Below are 17,978 nucleotides of genomic sequence, written 5' to 3' on the forward strand. Positions count from 1 at the left end.
CACCTTTTCTTGCACTGATATATTTATACATAACTAGAAAGATTTAGCAACTAAACGCCATACTGTCTGTGCGCGCATGCGCGCAGTATTATGAAATTTTACTCTCAATCGCGCCTAAAGAAGTATAACTTCAAAAAATAATAATGAAATAAATGATAAAAAAGATGCCAAAAATTTAAACAAAATATATTTCAATTTAATGATGTAATGATGTAGAAACAATTGACTGTTTAAATGATAAATCAAACATCAACAAACTCCACGCAAATTTTTACGTATTATATTTTAAACGTTTACCCATGGGTAACACTATGTTGGAACACCAATGAGCTTATCTAACATTTCTGTCTTAACGCAATTCAGAATGATTATTGTTCGTGGAATAATTGATGGGCAACGTTCAATAGGAAACCCTAAAGCTTTTATCTCGTCTTTCCGCTTCTGTTCTCTCTTTTCTGACAAGCCAGTGATGTTTTGACAGAACTACGGAAAAAGTGGGCTTAGTAGATTCTAATGCCGCAAACATCAGGAGTGTTTTCTCTTAGAAAAGAAAGCCAGAGATTTTTAAAAGGGTGTTACAGAAAGGGGTTGGTTTTATCACAAATCAAGTAAGGAAAAATATAGAGAATATTTAGGAAAAATAGAAAGATAAGATTGGAAACACAAGGTATGCATTTTCACAAAACGGGTAAAATGAAAATATTATCATTCTAGGTTAGGATTTTCAGACATATTGTAATGAAATTTTTATTTTATATGTATTTATTTTTTCATTAAATATTTTAAATATTAATATTCTAACAAATATTTATAGATATATATTTATATTATTGTGTCCAGATATTAAGTGATTTATACAGTTGAGTCCATGGTTCTTTATCAGTGCGCCATCATTTAAAGTAAACGACATAAGTCGAAAATTTACTAAACGCAACAGCAAGTGAGAGAAAGCGACTACTGCTCCGATCACGGATTATATTATAAAATAATTTGACGTCATCAAAAAGAATGTAAAATGTTAGCTTTGCTTTTAAAATTTGGTGCAGAATTACAGCTACATTTGAAGTAGCTTAATAAATTCTAAAATTCAATAAAATATTTCCTTTTTGTCATTTCTTTCACTTTCGCGGAAACTTAAACAAAATTATTCCTTGACTGTTTGAATGAGGTTAACTTTGTATGTAAATTCAGAAACCTCACAAATTGTACTTAAAATCTGAAAACGTCCAAGTGTGTTTTTTGTACCTATCTAACCTATCTTTTGTACCTAAAAGTATTTGTTTTATCTCCACAGGAACTAATGACGTACTTATGGGCAAAGGACCATGGGCTAAACTGAAGAGTACAGGGGAAAAACAAGGAATGTCACATTTTATACATATTGAGATGAACACCAATAAAGGTTTAATTCTTACGATACCTAAAAACTACTTAGGATATTCTTAGCAGAATTATAGCAATTTTTATTCTATAATCTTGATATATTATTAATCTATATTAACTTATTAATTTAATAATGCGCCAAGAAACTATTGACATTCCTTATTTTTGTTCAATGGCGTGCGGACAATCCTGGTCCTTAATCCGGATATAAAGTTTTAGAACATTTATATAGACGGATCTTTCTGATTATTGTCCTGAATCGATAGGCTAGTCGATAGTACTCATTTTTTGGTACCACATGGCGAGAAAAGCCAAAATTCATGAAAAATGACATTCCTTGTTTTTCCCCTGTACTCTTCAACTGTATAGATATTCTGGAAAGTGTCAAACTTAACAAAAGTGTCATGAAATGATTCGCGGCATTCTTAAAATCCTATATGACGTCACAATTAATGACGCACTGAAGGGTTTGGTTTGAACTGTATGAGTTACAGAAGCTAAAGTAATAAAATATTTTAATTCCAAAATGTTAATTGAATAGTGCTGTGTCACAATAATTTGTTTTATGGGCCATTTTTTGAGCTGACCTATTTTCTCATGGTACGTGATATTCCATTACAAAAAAGCACGCAAAACATTAGAAAAGTTGTCGCATAGGTAGAATTGCGAAAGAAAATGGAGGTCGCCGGTCCCATCTGACATTACGTATTCAATTGCTCCCTCCCAGGTGTAAAATTCTTGTTGGCGCTCTTCGCCAGAGCGCAAAAAACCCCATCTCCAAAGAAGGCGCAACGTGTCTGGGTAATAAAAACTGCAAAATAGCTCTTAACATTTCCATAAAATTAAGTAAAGTATCAGGCGAAATCAGTTTTCCAAAGATAATTAAAATCCTCATACTTTTGAAAGGCCCCTAAACATTTTGCAGCTCTCATTAACATTTACCTTGGGTCTAATTGAATAAAAATTTCCTAATTAGGAGCCAAGACGTTGCTTGTTCTTTAAAAATAAGTTTATTTCACTTTTCCTTTGAACTAACTGTTTCTTGCAGCCAAATTATGATTCGGACCCAAATCGGCATTCATTAGTTTACCCGGCCAACATGGTTTTCAAAAGGAGCTCATTTAAAAATTACCCTTTCATTCGACAACTTCAACTTGAATTGTTGATGATATAATTTGAAACCGTCTAGGAATGTTTTTTGAAAACTTTTAAGTTTGAATAAAAGAAAACATAATTCTCGAAAAGTCTCTATTGTTCGTTTGCACTTATTGTTTATTTAAATGTATTTTAAGTTGGTTCAGTAAAGTAAAAATGCAACCATGTTAGATACTTGTTTTATTGGTAGATATGTGTTGCATCCAAATTTAGCTGCATTCCCTTTTTTAAGCGCAAGTTAAAAATGTTTATACTGCCATCAATTAGTCTGTCTGGCGATAGGTAATAACCAAATGTATCAATTTTTTATTTCTGAATTCGTCTTCATAATAGCAGCCAACGTCAAATGAGTAGTTTGATCAGTACAGTTCTGTAGTGAAAACTTACGTTTGTGGTAAGTTATTTTAATTTGCTTTACACATTCATTTAAACATAATATCGTCGACATACTGCCAAAAGTGAACAAGTCAAAAAAATCTCATTTTGATGTTTATTGACCAAATAACTTAAAATTATAATATCTTTTCAGAAAAAAATGCTCAAGTAGCAATACAAATATGGTTGCCTAATTTCAGGTACCTCTTAGAATGCTCAAGTCATAATACTGGTATTCGCTACTGCGAAAACTGACCAAGTCGACTTTGGTCACTTTTTTCGGTAGAGAGTTGATATTGAATTTGCCTGATCAATTTAACTTAAGTAGACGTTACGTACAAGTATACTTAATTTTGTGTCAAAATCATTGTTCTAACGCAAAGAAATTTCAAAAACAAGGTTAGAAGAAATTAATACAGATACTAATTTTATAAGTGCAACTTTTGATCTACAATCTTTTGGTTTTAAATCTTCCAATGTCGGACGTTTCTCAAATGTATTATACAAGAAAGTTATCTACCTACAATTTAACTACTCATGAAACTGCGAAACCCAATAATGCTTATTGCTTTTCTTGGACAGAATTAAGTGGTCAAAAGGGAAGGTGAAATGGAAACTGCGTTACTCTGCTGGACTAAAAGTATTAAAACTACTCTAAAAGGAATTTGTGTTTTTCTAATAGCTGAAGTGGACAGAACCAAAATCAATTTATTTTGGCTCTTTTTTTGTATATTTTGCAGCACATGCTGTTTGATATTATCTAACATAACTTGTTGGAGAAAGTTTCTTCATCTTTACACACAATTACCTTTGAAACGTTTTCCAACTTGCACGTTCCAAATGAAATAAAAATAAAAGTTGTAGTCCCTATAACGTTCACGAATTAAGATTTTCCAATTTCTTCTCTTCTTTGTGTGCCCTGTCCGTTGCGAACCTTGGCTATTAACATGGAAATTCTGATCTTGCTTATGGCCCTTCTGAGTAGTTCGATCGATGAGGCGAAAAACACCTCCGCAGATTTTGGAGCCACGGGTGTCTTCTCCTGCCTGGCCCGCGCTTACTGTCTATTTTCTCAAAGTTCGAATGCTTCTACTTTTTCATGCGCGTCTCTGTCAGAGCCCAGACCTCCGCACCATATATTCTGATTTAATTTACTTCAAATCTCTAGCAAGTAACTTGGTTAAAAATAAAAGCAAAGATAAAAGAGGCAATAATGTTGAATGGCTTAAACTGAAATGCATGAAGTATGAAATGCCCAAGGATGTATTTTATTTAAATATAGATCTTTAAAGACCGAGTTTCATGTTTTTCGGGTATTTTTTATCGGTAGCTACGTTCGATTTGCTAAAGTTTGTCATGTCCAAGTCATATTAATTAATTTTGTCTTACATCGGAAGTGACCAAGTCATATTTATTGCATTTTTGTTAGTTTATGATAAGAGCTATTTTATTATTAACTACATTATTTGCTTCTAGATGACTAAGCCTAGGAACAAAAAACCTTCAAAACTGTGTAGTTATCATGTTCGATTTTATAGTTCCTTCTAAAACTTTACACTTCATTATCTCGAAACTACCCAAACATGACATGGTCACTTTTGGCAGTATGCCGACGATATAAAGAAACATTTTTCTTTCAAGGGTTTCAATGCACTGCTAATTACTGAGCTTGTCCTTATAAATTGTTTTGTACCATTTTTCACTTCAATTTTTTTGCCGACGAGGAAAGAAAGGCTTATAGACAAGGCGGTAACGGCGGGTTCGTTGGGAAAAATATTCCCATGAGATATTTTTGCATAATCACATTCGTGAGACATCCCAGAATAAGATTCAAGAAGTCGCCCACGCGAAAAGTGGGCCAATTTTTTTTAAAATTTTTTTTTAATCAAATTGCAAAAATCAATATTTTGGCCCGGACTAATTTTTTTTTAGGTTTTTTGGACCCTTCTGAACAAAAAAGGTCTCTTATAATTTTTCTCTAAAGTTGATATTTTTCGAGTTATAAGCAAGTTAAAATTTTGAAAAACGCGAAAATGGCCATTTTTAAGGCTTAATAACTCGGTCAAAAATTATTATTTTGAAAGTCAGAAAGTGACTAAATCAAAGTTTAAAGTCGCCGTTACATGACCCTGAAGAAATCTGTGTCATTAATTTATTACTAAGCTGCTATTTTTAATTAATAACAATGAGTGGTTGTATCATAATATTGACGCTGCTGTAAATGTGAGTGCGAGTAAGATGCACAATAATTGGACTGCTGGAATAGCTTCTCTCTCGCACTCAGCATTTACAGCCCCGCACACGTGCATGGCGCTTATTATTATTACTTAAAAATAACAGCTTAGTAATAAAATAATGACAAAAATTTCTTCAGGACCTTGTAGGGGGGGCTTCAAACTTTGATTTAGTCATATATTGACTTTCATAATAATAAACTTTAACCGAGTTATTAAGCCTTGAAAATCGCCATTTCTCGTTGTTTTCAATTTTAAATTGCTTATAAGTCGAAAACGATCAACTTTAGAGAAAAATCATAAGAGACCTTTTTTGTCCAGAATGGTCCAAAAAATTAAAGAAAAAATTGTTCGGGCCAAAATATTGATTCTTGCAATTTGATTAAAAAAAAATTGTTAAAAAAAATTGGCCCACTTTTCACTTGGGCGACTTCTTGAACGTTATTCTGGGATGTCTCACGAATGTGATTATGCAAAAAAATCTCATGGGAATATTTTTCCCTTCGAACCCGCCGTTTTCGCCTTGTCTATTAAGGGTCAGTGCCGCTATTTTTCGTCAACTTTTGGGCTTTTATTATTTTAAAAAGGTATGGTCTCCAAGGGTCGACAACTTTCAATTCACGGCTGGCAGATTTTAAAATGGGTATGTCAATATTTTTCTATAGATTATTTTTGTTAGAGTTCATGGCCAATTAGGAACACATTTTGTAAGTACATATACTTAATTGATATTATTGATGAATTTGTACTTATTTTATGTATTAAGAAGTTACGCATTTTTAAGAATATTAGTTATGTATTTGAATTAAAGACATATTGATCTAATTTGGTTAGAGTTAAGTAGAATGAGAATGTTATGTCATTTTTTCTAGCCAAGACGTTGCTTGTTCTTTCAAAATAAGTTTATTTCACTTTCCCCTTGAACGAACTGTTTTTTGCAGCCAAATTATGACTCGGACCAAAATCGGCATTCATTAGTTCACCCGGCCAACATGGTTTTCAAAAGGATCTCATTTAAAAATTACCCTTTCATTCGACAACTTCAACTTGAATTTTTGATGATATAACTTGAAATCGTCTAAGAATGCTTTTTGTAGTTAGAATACTCTTTTGTGAGTTGTATTGGTTTTAAACGAAACTCTGGATTTAAAGTTTTAATAATAGGTCTGGATCCCACGTATGAAAAAAAAGTTTATCAATAGCAAGCTGAAAATTTGTTAATAGCTTAAGGGTGTCTAGTCGGGCAAACTTTGATATATGAGAACACTGGAACAGGGGAAGTTTTAATTGTGGAACAGATTAAAAATTTGGAACGGTCAGACCACGAAAACGGCACTAGTATTTTGTCCGACAGAACAGACTTAAACTCTCCGAACAGAGATTAAATTCTCATGCAAAAACCAGACTGCTATTTATCACCAAATGGGCGTTTTAATGAGTGGAACATGTAGAATATGTCAAATGATAGAAATTATGACAGGTGATAAATAGCAGTCTGATTTTTGCATGAGAGTTTAATCTCTGTTCGGAGAGTTTAAGTCTATTCTGTCGGACAAAATAAATGTGCCGTTTTCGTGGTCTGACCGTTCCAAATTTTTAACCTGTTCCACAATTAAAACTGCCCCTGTTCCAGTGTTCCCATATATCAAAGTTTATCCGACTAGACACCCTTAAGCTATTATCAAATTTTCAGCTTGCTATTAATCAACTTTTTTTTTTAGTTACGCGGGATCCAGATCTATAAGACAAACATGGTTCTCAAAAGCTCTGTATTTTTCGTTCGCATTTATTGTTTCTTTAAATGTATTTTAAATATCGCTAAGTAAAATAAGAATGCAACCACGTTATACAGAAAAAACAAAAAGGCAGGCTATAAACTAAAACACATATGCTTGGGCCAAAAATAGTTCGATTGAACCCAACTTACCTTAGTACAATGTGCACATAAAAAAGTCTATTCTGTCGGACAAAATAAATGTGCCGTTTTCGTGGTCTGATCGTTCCAAATTTTTCACCTGTTCTACAATTAAAACTGCCCCTGTTCCAGTGTTCCCATATATCAAAGTTTATCCGACTAGACACCCTTAAGCTATTAACAAATTTTCAGCTTGCTATTAATCAACTTTTTTTTCATACGCGGGATCCAGATCTATAAGACAAACATGGTTCTCAAAAGCTCTGTATTTTTCGTTCGCATTTATTGTTTCTTTAAATGTATTTTAAATATCGCTAAGTAAAATAAGAATGCAACCACGTTATACAGAAAAAACAAAAAGGCAGGCTATAAACTAAAACACATATGCTTGGGCCAAAAATAGTTCGATTGAACCCAACTTACCTTAGTACAAATGTGCACATAAAAAAGTTACAAAATATTACAAATTGTTACAAAAGTTAAAAAAATTACATGATGTTACAAAATGAAAATCGATTTTTTCCATTATATCGAAAACTATTACAGATTTTTTATTGAGAATGGGAATTTGGCATTCTTGTCGCAGAAATATCTTTAAGAAAAACTAACAGTGAAATTTGTGCACACCATAAAGGTTTTATGGGGGTTTTGTTCCCTTAAATCCCCCAAATATGTGTGTCTAGTTCTTCGCTTATAAATGTATTTTTTCCCAAAAAAGAGGGGTCGAGATTTGAACTAACGGTTGCTTCGTAAATCAATAAAACTTATCATTTCTAAGAAATCAAGTTTTACTATTTCGACCCTGCTACATACCTTAATCTCAGAATCCTTTATACAATACAGTTACTACAGTTAATCTATTTAAAACCTCATAGAAACAATTAAAGCGACCCTCTGATATTTTATTCGTGGTCATTCGAACCGTACCTATGCATTTTTTGTTTCTGCAATTCTACTAAAAGATTTTCATACTCGACCACAAGCAATTTTTGTATTAGAAAATTGTACAGTAAATGTGTCTCTTCTTCAAAGTAAAATAAAATAACTTAATCTCACCGTCTACTACTTATGCCAACACCTATTTGTACCTTACTTCGACAAAGATTTATTAATCACAATCTTTATAACCAACCACTTAGAAGTTTGGTTCTCGTTTTATGTGGAGAATAAGCGCTGTTTCACATTATAAGAATTTAAACGTGCGAGGGTTAGAACGCACGATCACATTCCAATGGTGGCTCATGTAATCATATGGAGCCTCTCTCACTAGACGGTGGTTAGAACGTTCGGTGAAGTCGCCGTGTTTATGCCGTCCCTCGCTTACAACAACAGACGGCAGCCGTGCCGTCTTTACGCACCCAGTAATATAGCGGACTTAATGGCATCCTTTCATATGATACTGTCGTTCAGTCGCACGAAGGTAGTTTCCTTGGTTGTTTGGTACATTATTTTCATTTACACTTTGTGGCTGTTTAAAGTAGGTACATACATTTTATATTTATATTATGATGTCTCAGATTGATAGTGAAATATTAATAACATTAATTGAAGCGATACCTGTTCTTTGGGAGAAAACAATAGAAATATAATAAAGATAGAAAGTTGACGAGAAATGCTTGAAATGGTGTATGCCGTGCACTTAACAGTGAATTTGACGAAATAGGTGATAAAGAACAAAACACATTTGGTAAGTAGAGCAAATTTATTTATATGTTACTGATAACAAGAATAATTAAAACTGCTAAGTATATTATAATAAACTTTATTTTACATAGTTGCAATTAACGTTGAGTATAGAGGGTGTTCCATCAATATGTGTGAATATAAAAATATAAAAATCGTATCTTTTTGCGTTAATAGCATGGACCCAATGAATTCGGTTCCTCTTATTTCCCTTTCTTCGACGATAAAGGAACCACAACGCTATAATTTGATTTCGCTCCATATAATATAACTATACCTTTTATTCTACGAAACTATATTTAGTTTTATAGGGTAAACGACTCGGTGAAGACTGGAGTAGGGCGGCGGTCACGTCTTGTGTGAAATTATCTAAAAACAACATTTAAAACGAGGGGAACAACATTTAAAAATGAGTGGATGACAGAGGGTCTTTTAAATTCTGTACATGAAAAACATAGATTGTAATGTTATTCTGAACCTGTTTCCTTGTGGAATTTTTGTAATAAACTATTCTAAATGGGAAATAAGCCACAATTTAACTAAAAAATAATTTTAATAACGTTTCGACGCCCAAATCGGATGTCGAAACGTTAATAAAATCATTTTTTAGTTCATTTGTGGCTTATTTCCCATTTAGAATAGTGTATTACATAGATTGTATGAGCTAATTAGATGAGCTAATCCAAGATCCCACAAAGAACTTAGTATAACAACGATTATAAAAACAAATTAACACTTTTAATTAAAAACATAAGAAATAATAACTGACAAAATAGAAATTGCAAATGAATTAAATACGCATTACAGTACATTACGACAAAAGTATGGACAAAAATACCCATTTGCAATAGGTTTGTTAGTAGTACGATCCAAAGGATCAGCAACCGTTGCCAACCATCAGACGCATGCGCAGTTAACAGTTGGCGCTGCGCAGTTAACAGTTTGAGTTCGTAAACTACGAACACGCATGTGTCTGATGGTTGGCAACGGTTGCTGATCGTTCTACGAACAAACCTAATAATGATACATCGTAATGATAATATCAGACATCGTATCATGTACCTACCTCAGCCACAAAGTATAAGTAAAAATAATATACCAAACAACACAGCAAAATATCTTCGTGCGACTCAATTCTTATTGTGTGAAGGATAGGTGCATGAAAACTACCGCACGAGAAAACTCTCGCACGTTCAAAATTCTTATAAGGTGAAACAGCCCTATGAGTCATTCACAAAGTAAACTTCCATCCTGGTGTAACGTTCTACCCAACTCTAGTAAGTAATATTTTTTAATATAACTTAATAAGCAAGATACGTTTTGTGCCCTATTTAGCAGAAGAATATTTCAGTATTACGCATACCTCATGTTCATAAATTTAAGTACATATTCGTTGCATGAAGCGATCACAAATGAATCGTGCATTTTAAATATAAAGTCCACCGATCTGAACGCTATTGTACAGAATTTTCATATTCGAAAAATATTCCTTCCAACAATACCCGTCATATATATAGCTACCAATATTCCTTTGTAGAAAATAAGGGCTCGTTTTTTATAAAAACCGACAATAAATATAGATATATATCCCTATCCTTTCTAACAAAGCACTCAGGGACCGTGTACAAGTGCATATACGTAGATTGAGACATTTTCCTTTTATTTTTCCTTATTCCTACTTTCCATATTTACCTCTGCGGACGTAAGTGGTTAGATTGCTTGTTCCGATATAAAAACGATTCGAGATTTGTCGACCCACGCCGCCATCATCGTCCGCGTCGTCTGCGACAGATGCTCACGGGGGGCCCATCGTTTTCGATCGTTAAAACTATTCTAGGCATGTAATTTTAGGAAAACGATAACATTTCGCTACTATTGTTTATTGAAAACTCTTCTTCCGGCTATTATTTTAATACGCGGTTGCTTGTTTTGTCATCAGTTTCCATTTCATGGAAATTTTTTGCCATATTTTCTTTGGAGGTTAAATTGCTGTCGTTCCTTTCGATTAATTTAAAAATCTCTGTAAAAAAATATGTTGCGACGCTGCAACGAGTGCCACAGTTGGTAGTTATTGTTTATATGCATAAGAATGCATAAGAAAACAATTTTTATTTCCTAGCAAATATTACGGGAAAAACTGGTGACCTGTTCTTCACGGTTTACAATAAACAAAATATAAGCGATTAACGATCTCTATTGTGTATCTTATCAGTTTTTAAAACTCGGAAAATTGTAGAATTTTAATTTATGCATTTACGCTGCAACGGTGCGAAAATAATTTGTAACATTTTGCTTCACCCTGTATCCTCGGTTCGTTAAAATCATGTTTAGTTTCAATGTATTACGTAATTCGTTTCTCACAATATTAGATCGATTAGTTTGGTTGTTTAGCTCTCTTGTTATTAGTGGATTCACTATGACAAATTGCTATTTAGTTTATTTAGTTTTGCTTTTGTTTATCTTAGTTTTGCTTTGTTCTTTTGTTATCAGTGGACTCACTGTAACGAATTGTCTATTTTGTAGTTTGCTATTGTCTATTTTGGTTGGACTGATATTGTTAAGTACGTTTCTTCTTGACATCTACCCCTTGTTATCCAGTTTAACTTTTTTTTGTCATCAGATTACATTGTGTTAGTCTTTTTCTTTTTTTATTTTGACAGTTAGTTTTTTGTTTTGGTTCCGATTTCAATCTGTGGTTTGCACCAAGTTGAAATCGTGGGGGAGGCTGTGTAACGGTACGAAAATCATTTGTAACATTTCGCTTCACCCTGTATTCTCGGTTTGTCAAAATCATGTTTGTGTTTCAGTGTATTACGTAATTCGTTTCTCACAATATTAGATCGATTTTGTGTTTTCTGGAATTTGGCGTAGATATCATAAGTACCTCAAATTATTTATTATTATATTCTACAGAGGACGCGGTATTAACTTCAAAGAGCTACTCGTGAGAAGGTGCCAGGATGTCGCTGTTCTGTTTATCTTATAGAGATAAATTGGTTCTAAGTTTAGTAAAGAGTCCAAGTGTCTTTTATGCTGACTCGTCTGAGAAGGGGCCTCGATCATAAAGACAGCTAAATCAGTGCTTTTCGTGAGAAAAGTGGGTTGTAGTATCTGCTGGGATCCGTTTTGTTTATTCTCTTGGTGATTGGATGAAATGATTTTTGGTCTACGCCAGAGGGTTTAACCCAGAGAGTATTTTGCATTTCCTATTGGTCAAGATATTGATTAAGTGAGTGCAGTCTTTATTGGTTGTAATTGGTTGTTGAGGATTAAGACTGTAATTGGTTGTTGAGGATTATTGATGGGGAAATCGAATGATTTTGGAAGGAGTGTTTGGTTTTTAAAGATTGAGTTTGGGAAGTTGAGGAGTTAAGTTAGAGCCGTAAGGAAGTCAAGTTAGAGCCGTAAGGAAGTCAAGTTTGAGCCGTCGACAATTCAAGTTTTGGAATGGAGAGTTCTATTCCTGGACTCATCAGTAGTGATGTTGAAAAAGTAACTATTCGTTACAAAGTACTCGTTACTTACGAATACCGAAAGTAACGATTACTATACAGAGAGGCAAATGGTTACTTTGATTACTCTGATTACTTCGTTACTTCGTACCAATCGTATCAGAGCGACTATTGTATCTACTTTGATTACTCTAATTACTTCGTTACAAAATACAAAAGTAACAAAAGTAATCATAGTAATCAAATCATTTTTATCCCTTAAACAGATCGGCGAAGGTCGTTGTTATATCGGAATACCTATACAAAATACTTACCTACTGATAAATACGATTCTCGATATGATTACCGGTACTCAAATACAAAAGTAACAAAAGTAATCATAGTAATCAAAGTAACAAATACTGTAAATGATTACTTTATACAAAAGTAACGATTTGTAACGAATACTCGAAAGTAACTATAATCAACTTCACTACTCATCGAGTGGAGTTCGTTTAGAAGTAGTTGCAAGTTGCAAGCTCTAAGTTAATAGGTCCGTCAGGAACAAGGAACTTAAGTAAATCTACACAACAGCTCTCTTTCTGTTGCATCCTCAAAAATTCCGCCAAGGAATCTTACGTCACTCACCAGTTTTCAAATAAGAAGAAGACGCGACCTCTCGGTTGCCTTCAAGACAAACAAACACCACGGTTGCCACGTCGCCTCCACAGCCGGGATGGTGGTGTAAATTCGGGCAGACAATATAGTACACACACAGATTTTCGAATTTTTTTCTCTTGTTCAACTAGTGTTGCATCATTGTGTTTATATAATATATATGTTTCTCGTTATTTCCTAGTTATATTCTCAAATACGAAATAACAATACATTTTTCCCTCACAAAGAACAATACAAATACACTTTTGAAAACACTAGAAGACAAATATCTATGATAGACTATATTCTGTCGAATAGAGAGTTACACCTGTCTCTAATCTTGGATGTAAGAGCACTGACATCAGCAGAAATAGGAAGAGATCATAAATTGGTATTGTGCAAAATCAGAATGAAAACACATATATGTGATAACAAAACAGCAGAATACACCACCAAGATTAAAGTCAAAAGCTTACAGGACGACTCCACAAGATACCTATTCCAAAAAAGACTAACGGAAATAAGCAGCAACTTGTATATCACAGAAAGTGAAGGCGTCGAAGAAAGCTGGGCAAAAATTAAGTCTAATATCTTAGCCTCAGTCAAGGAGGTTCTTGGTGAAAGAAACATTAATAAAAATAAATCGTTTCCAAGACGAAGAACTCCATGGTTTTGTACAGAAGTGAAGGAAACATGTAAAGAGAAGAAAAAGCTTACCTAAAATACATGTCAACTAAAACACAAGAGGCATACGATAATTATAAGAATATAAGAAACGAAACAAATTCAGTAGTAAGAAGAATCAAAAATGATCACTGGGAACGTTTTTCGCAAGAAATGGAACATGATTATTATGGTCTCCAAAAGGAAATATGGCGCTTTATAAGAGGTCAAAGAACGGAGGTAAAGGAACTAATAGAACCAAAACACATAGAAAAGGATACAAGGATTGACTATCTAAAAAAGCTCTATGCAGAGTAAGAACAAATGATGCTAGAACCGGAAACACCAGAAATTACCACAAATGAAGATGTTAATATAAGTGCACAGGAAGTTCGAAAAACACTCGAAAAGCTGAAGAACAGAAAAGCTGCAGGTAAGGATGGAATACCAAACGAACTACTGAAATATTGTGGAGCAGCAATGACAGAACAATTAACAACATTAATTAACAAAATCATAAAACACAATAAAATACCGGAAGAATGGAGAACGAGCGAACTAATTCTACTATTCAAAAAAGGAGATAAAAAGCAGCCAGAAAACTACAGAGGTATCAACTTGTTAAATACTACCCTAAAACTTACAACTAAAATCTTACAAGACGTAATGAATCAGAGGATAAGTTTAGCAGATGAACAACAGGGTTTTCGTACTGGAAGATCGTGTACAGATGCAATATTCGTCATAAAGCAAATTACTGAGAAATCACTAGAGTATAATAGAATAGCATTTCTATGTCTGATTGACTTAAAGAAAGCATTTGACAGAGTAAGACTCAAAAATGTAATCCATCTTCTGTATAATAGAGAAGTCCCTCTAGATATCATAAAAACTATTGAAAATATCTACCAAAACAACAAAATGGAAGTCAGAATAGATGGACAACTTACAGAACCTATAGATATAGGTAGCGGAATAAGACAGGGAGACTCATTGAGTCCTATGCTTTTCAATTTAATCATGGATGAAATCATAAAAAACGTCAACAAAGGAAGAGGATATAGAATGGGAAACAAAGCAGTAAAAATACTTTGCTACGCAGACGACGCAATATTGATAGCCCAAGATGAAGATAGTCTGCAAAGATTAGTCCACAGATTTAACATAAGAGCAAAAGAATTCAATATGACAATTTCACTTCACAAAACCAAAACAATAGTAATCAGTAAAGAACCAATCAGATGCAAAATAGAAATTGATGGAATCAGTATTGAAAAAGTAATGGAAGTAAAATACCTTGGAATTACATTGTCAAGTTACGGAGACCTAGACAAAGAAGTAAGAAATCAAATACAAAAAGCAAATAGATAGGCAGGATGCCTTAATAACACTATTATGGCGAAACCGAGATATTAACACTGAGATGAAGTCAAGAATTTATAAAGCCAGTGTAAGACCAATAATGACATATGCATCAGAAACAAGACCCGATACAGCCATAACACAAAGACTACTGGAAACGGCAGAGATGGGAGTACTGAGAAGAATTACAGGAAATACACTGAGAGATCGAAAGAGGAGCGAAGATATTAGAAGACAATGTAACGTACAGTGTATAAACGAATGGACACTAAATAGAAAAAAAGAATGGAACAACCACATAACCAGAATGGGGGAGACACGTGTGGTCAAAATAGCACGAGATAAATCACCAATCGGCAGAAGAAGTATCGGCCGACCGCACAAAAGATGGAGTGACAACCTTCCATAGAGGTATCAATCCACCAATGAACAATCAGAATTGCTTATAAAGAGGAAGAAGAAGAAGGAGAAGTGTTTTGCTCTGTCTGTCATTCTCTTTCTTCAATAAATTGTTTAAGTATCCTTCGTAAAAGCTCCTTGTGAATCCTAGTGTTAAACCTCTCCAACTTTTACTGCAGGTAAATAGCCTCAGATTTTGTTTACAATCCGCATCATATAGCAATAGATACAGTCTCTCTCTCTTTTTTAGGACGTTCTTTATGAACGTCCTATTGTTATGTTGTGATAGTGTTATTATCTCAACAGAAGGACCTACGTTAAACTCAAATTTGTTTAATATAATGATCAAATATCTCGGAAAATTCTGAACGTAAATAATAAGGGATACAAAGAAAAAAGTATAAACAAAAGAAATACAAGAAAACTTCGAAGTCTTGAAAAATTTCTGACCTGTCCGTGTTGGGTTAGCATCTTGTATGTTTAATATACTTCTCATCCCCTCACATTTTGTAGTCTTAACGGAAGAATAACAATTATGAAATTTTAGTGAAGCTCATTCGAATAAAATATTAACCAACCATCTAAAAATGTTCCGCCGAACCGAAGCCATTTTCAAGACCGCGGAATTTTTTATATACCTAATAAAAATGAAAACCGAGATACCGAAGAACGTCTGAATCCAAAAATTCCCCCGTCTCTGTATCATCTGCATTCGTGGGCCGACTTCATTCTCGTGAATATTTGAGTAAGTTGTGGCAATTTCCGCAGTAGCAACAACACAGATAAATTATTTATTGCACAAAAACAATTTCTGGCTAAAACATGGCCGTACTTATGAAAAAACTACGCGACTTTAACCGGGGATAAAGTTTTAATGCCGCTCTCTCTGAACGAGAAGGGCCTGGTTAATCATTTAGAGGTTAATATTAGGGAGCGTATGAATTACGAAGAAGACCGAGGGAGGCAACTTTAGTATTTCGTTTAAAATGTTAAAAACCAAAATTACGGTTTTAAATTTTAAACCTATCTTTATAACCTATATCATACGAAAAAATGATTGTTACAACTTTGCAACATATCCATAATATATTTCTATTTATACGATCTTAATATAATTTATCGCGTCATCTACTTCTTTATACACGCGTTCGGACATTTACCCTTTTAACTCGAATATGAGAAAAGTCATTAAATTATTAATCTATTGGAGTTTTTTCATTTTTTCTTTCTCGCAAGTTTTCAGAATTCATAAAAACAATTTATAGCCTAAATTCACCATATGCGGATTAACATAGCTATGATTAGAAGCTCAAGTTCATTTCGCTATTGCATTTTTGTGTTCTTCAAACTACTTAAAGCTCTTTGTGGTACCAGACAGCCCTAAAAGGTTTATTTAGTCTAAAATTAAAATTAGACACGCACAGAAGTTAATTATTGATCTCCCCCTCGTTATAAATATCTAAAGAAGTCTATTTCTTATGCTGCTCAGTTGGTCCGGTTAGTTACCAACCACTCGCGGACTTATTCAGTCGCGTTTCGCGCAACTCAAGCAATCTCACCTTTTGCAGCAACCTCAATTTACAATTCTCTCGTTACTCTCTTACGTCCATAGCTTGGACAATCTCACGTGTATTACGCGAATTATTCTCGATTCTTTCACTATCACTTTTAAGTTTGACACTCAGAACGCAGTCCATTTTTACTCACGGTTCGCTAAGACATAGGAAAGTTGCGTACCAAATTTAGTAAAAAGTGTTTGTGTTATAAAATAAAACATTTATCTCCATTTATTATTCATTTCAACACCGATTAACACCTTGCTTCGACTCGACAAACATAATCAGAGTCTTCATAATCAACCACTGCAGAAGCTAGTTCCCGTCTTATGTGAAGAACAAGAGACATTAAATAAGTCAATTGGTGAAGTGTTCTGAAAAATGATAATAATAAAGTACTGAATTTAACAAGAATAGAAATATCCATGTAAACAGGACTGCAATCTTAGGAACAGGAAACATGCCTTTCCTTAACCGGAAAAATAGAACTAGTTGAAGGAGCTAGTTCAATCATTAGATTAAAATAAAAGAAAAGAACTAGTTGAAGGAGCTAGTTCAATCATTAGATTAAAATAAAAGAAAATTAAAAAGTTGGAAAATAAAGAATAAAATTGTGGTTGGATTGATAAATTCAATATCTGTTGGTGTGGGTTGATTTTCTGTAGACTTTGGATACGGTGTGACAAAATGGAATAAATTCATTATTTCGTAAACCGGCGATTTTAAGGAAAAATTCCATCTAGGCGTGATGCTGTAATCGACGTTTTCTTTAAATGAAAATAAAGGTCGTGTGCTAGCTCATTTGAAAGGTTATTCAATTCTCTATTCAGTAATATAAACACGAACATAATTATTTATACAGGGGGTCCAATTTTCTTTAATTTGACATGTGTATGACGTTCTAACAAGTAAGTGCATATGTTTGAAAGTAAAAATACAATGAAATGTACAAAAAAGAAGCTCTTTAAATGCATTTTTAAGACATTTATAAACAAAAAAAATGCGCCAATATCACTGAAACTAATAAACGTCAAAATTATTAGTAAATAATGAATCAAAGACGTTGTTGTTACGTATCGCTTATCCTTGTTTAACTTATTGTGATTTCTATGGACAAGCGGTATAATTTTGCGATACTACTTTATAAAATCCACAAGGAAAGAAA

General features: G+C 33.5%; 1 protein-coding gene across 2 annotated transcripts in view; it reads right to left on the minus strand.

The window, feature by feature from the left end:
* The window catches only part of LOC126892555 (irregular chiasm C-roughest protein-like), an 821,138-nt gene that overhangs the window by 285,104 nt on the left and 518,056 nt on the right, over nt 1-17,978 (minus strand). The gene's annotated exons all lie outside the window — the stretch shown is intronic.

This window comes from Diabrotica virgifera, chromosome 9, assembly GCF_917563875.1.
Source record: "Diabrotica virgifera virgifera chromosome 9, PGI_DIABVI_V3a".
Taxonomy (NCBI): domain Eukaryota; kingdom Metazoa; phylum Arthropoda; class Insecta; order Coleoptera; family Chrysomelidae; genus Diabrotica; species Diabrotica virgifera.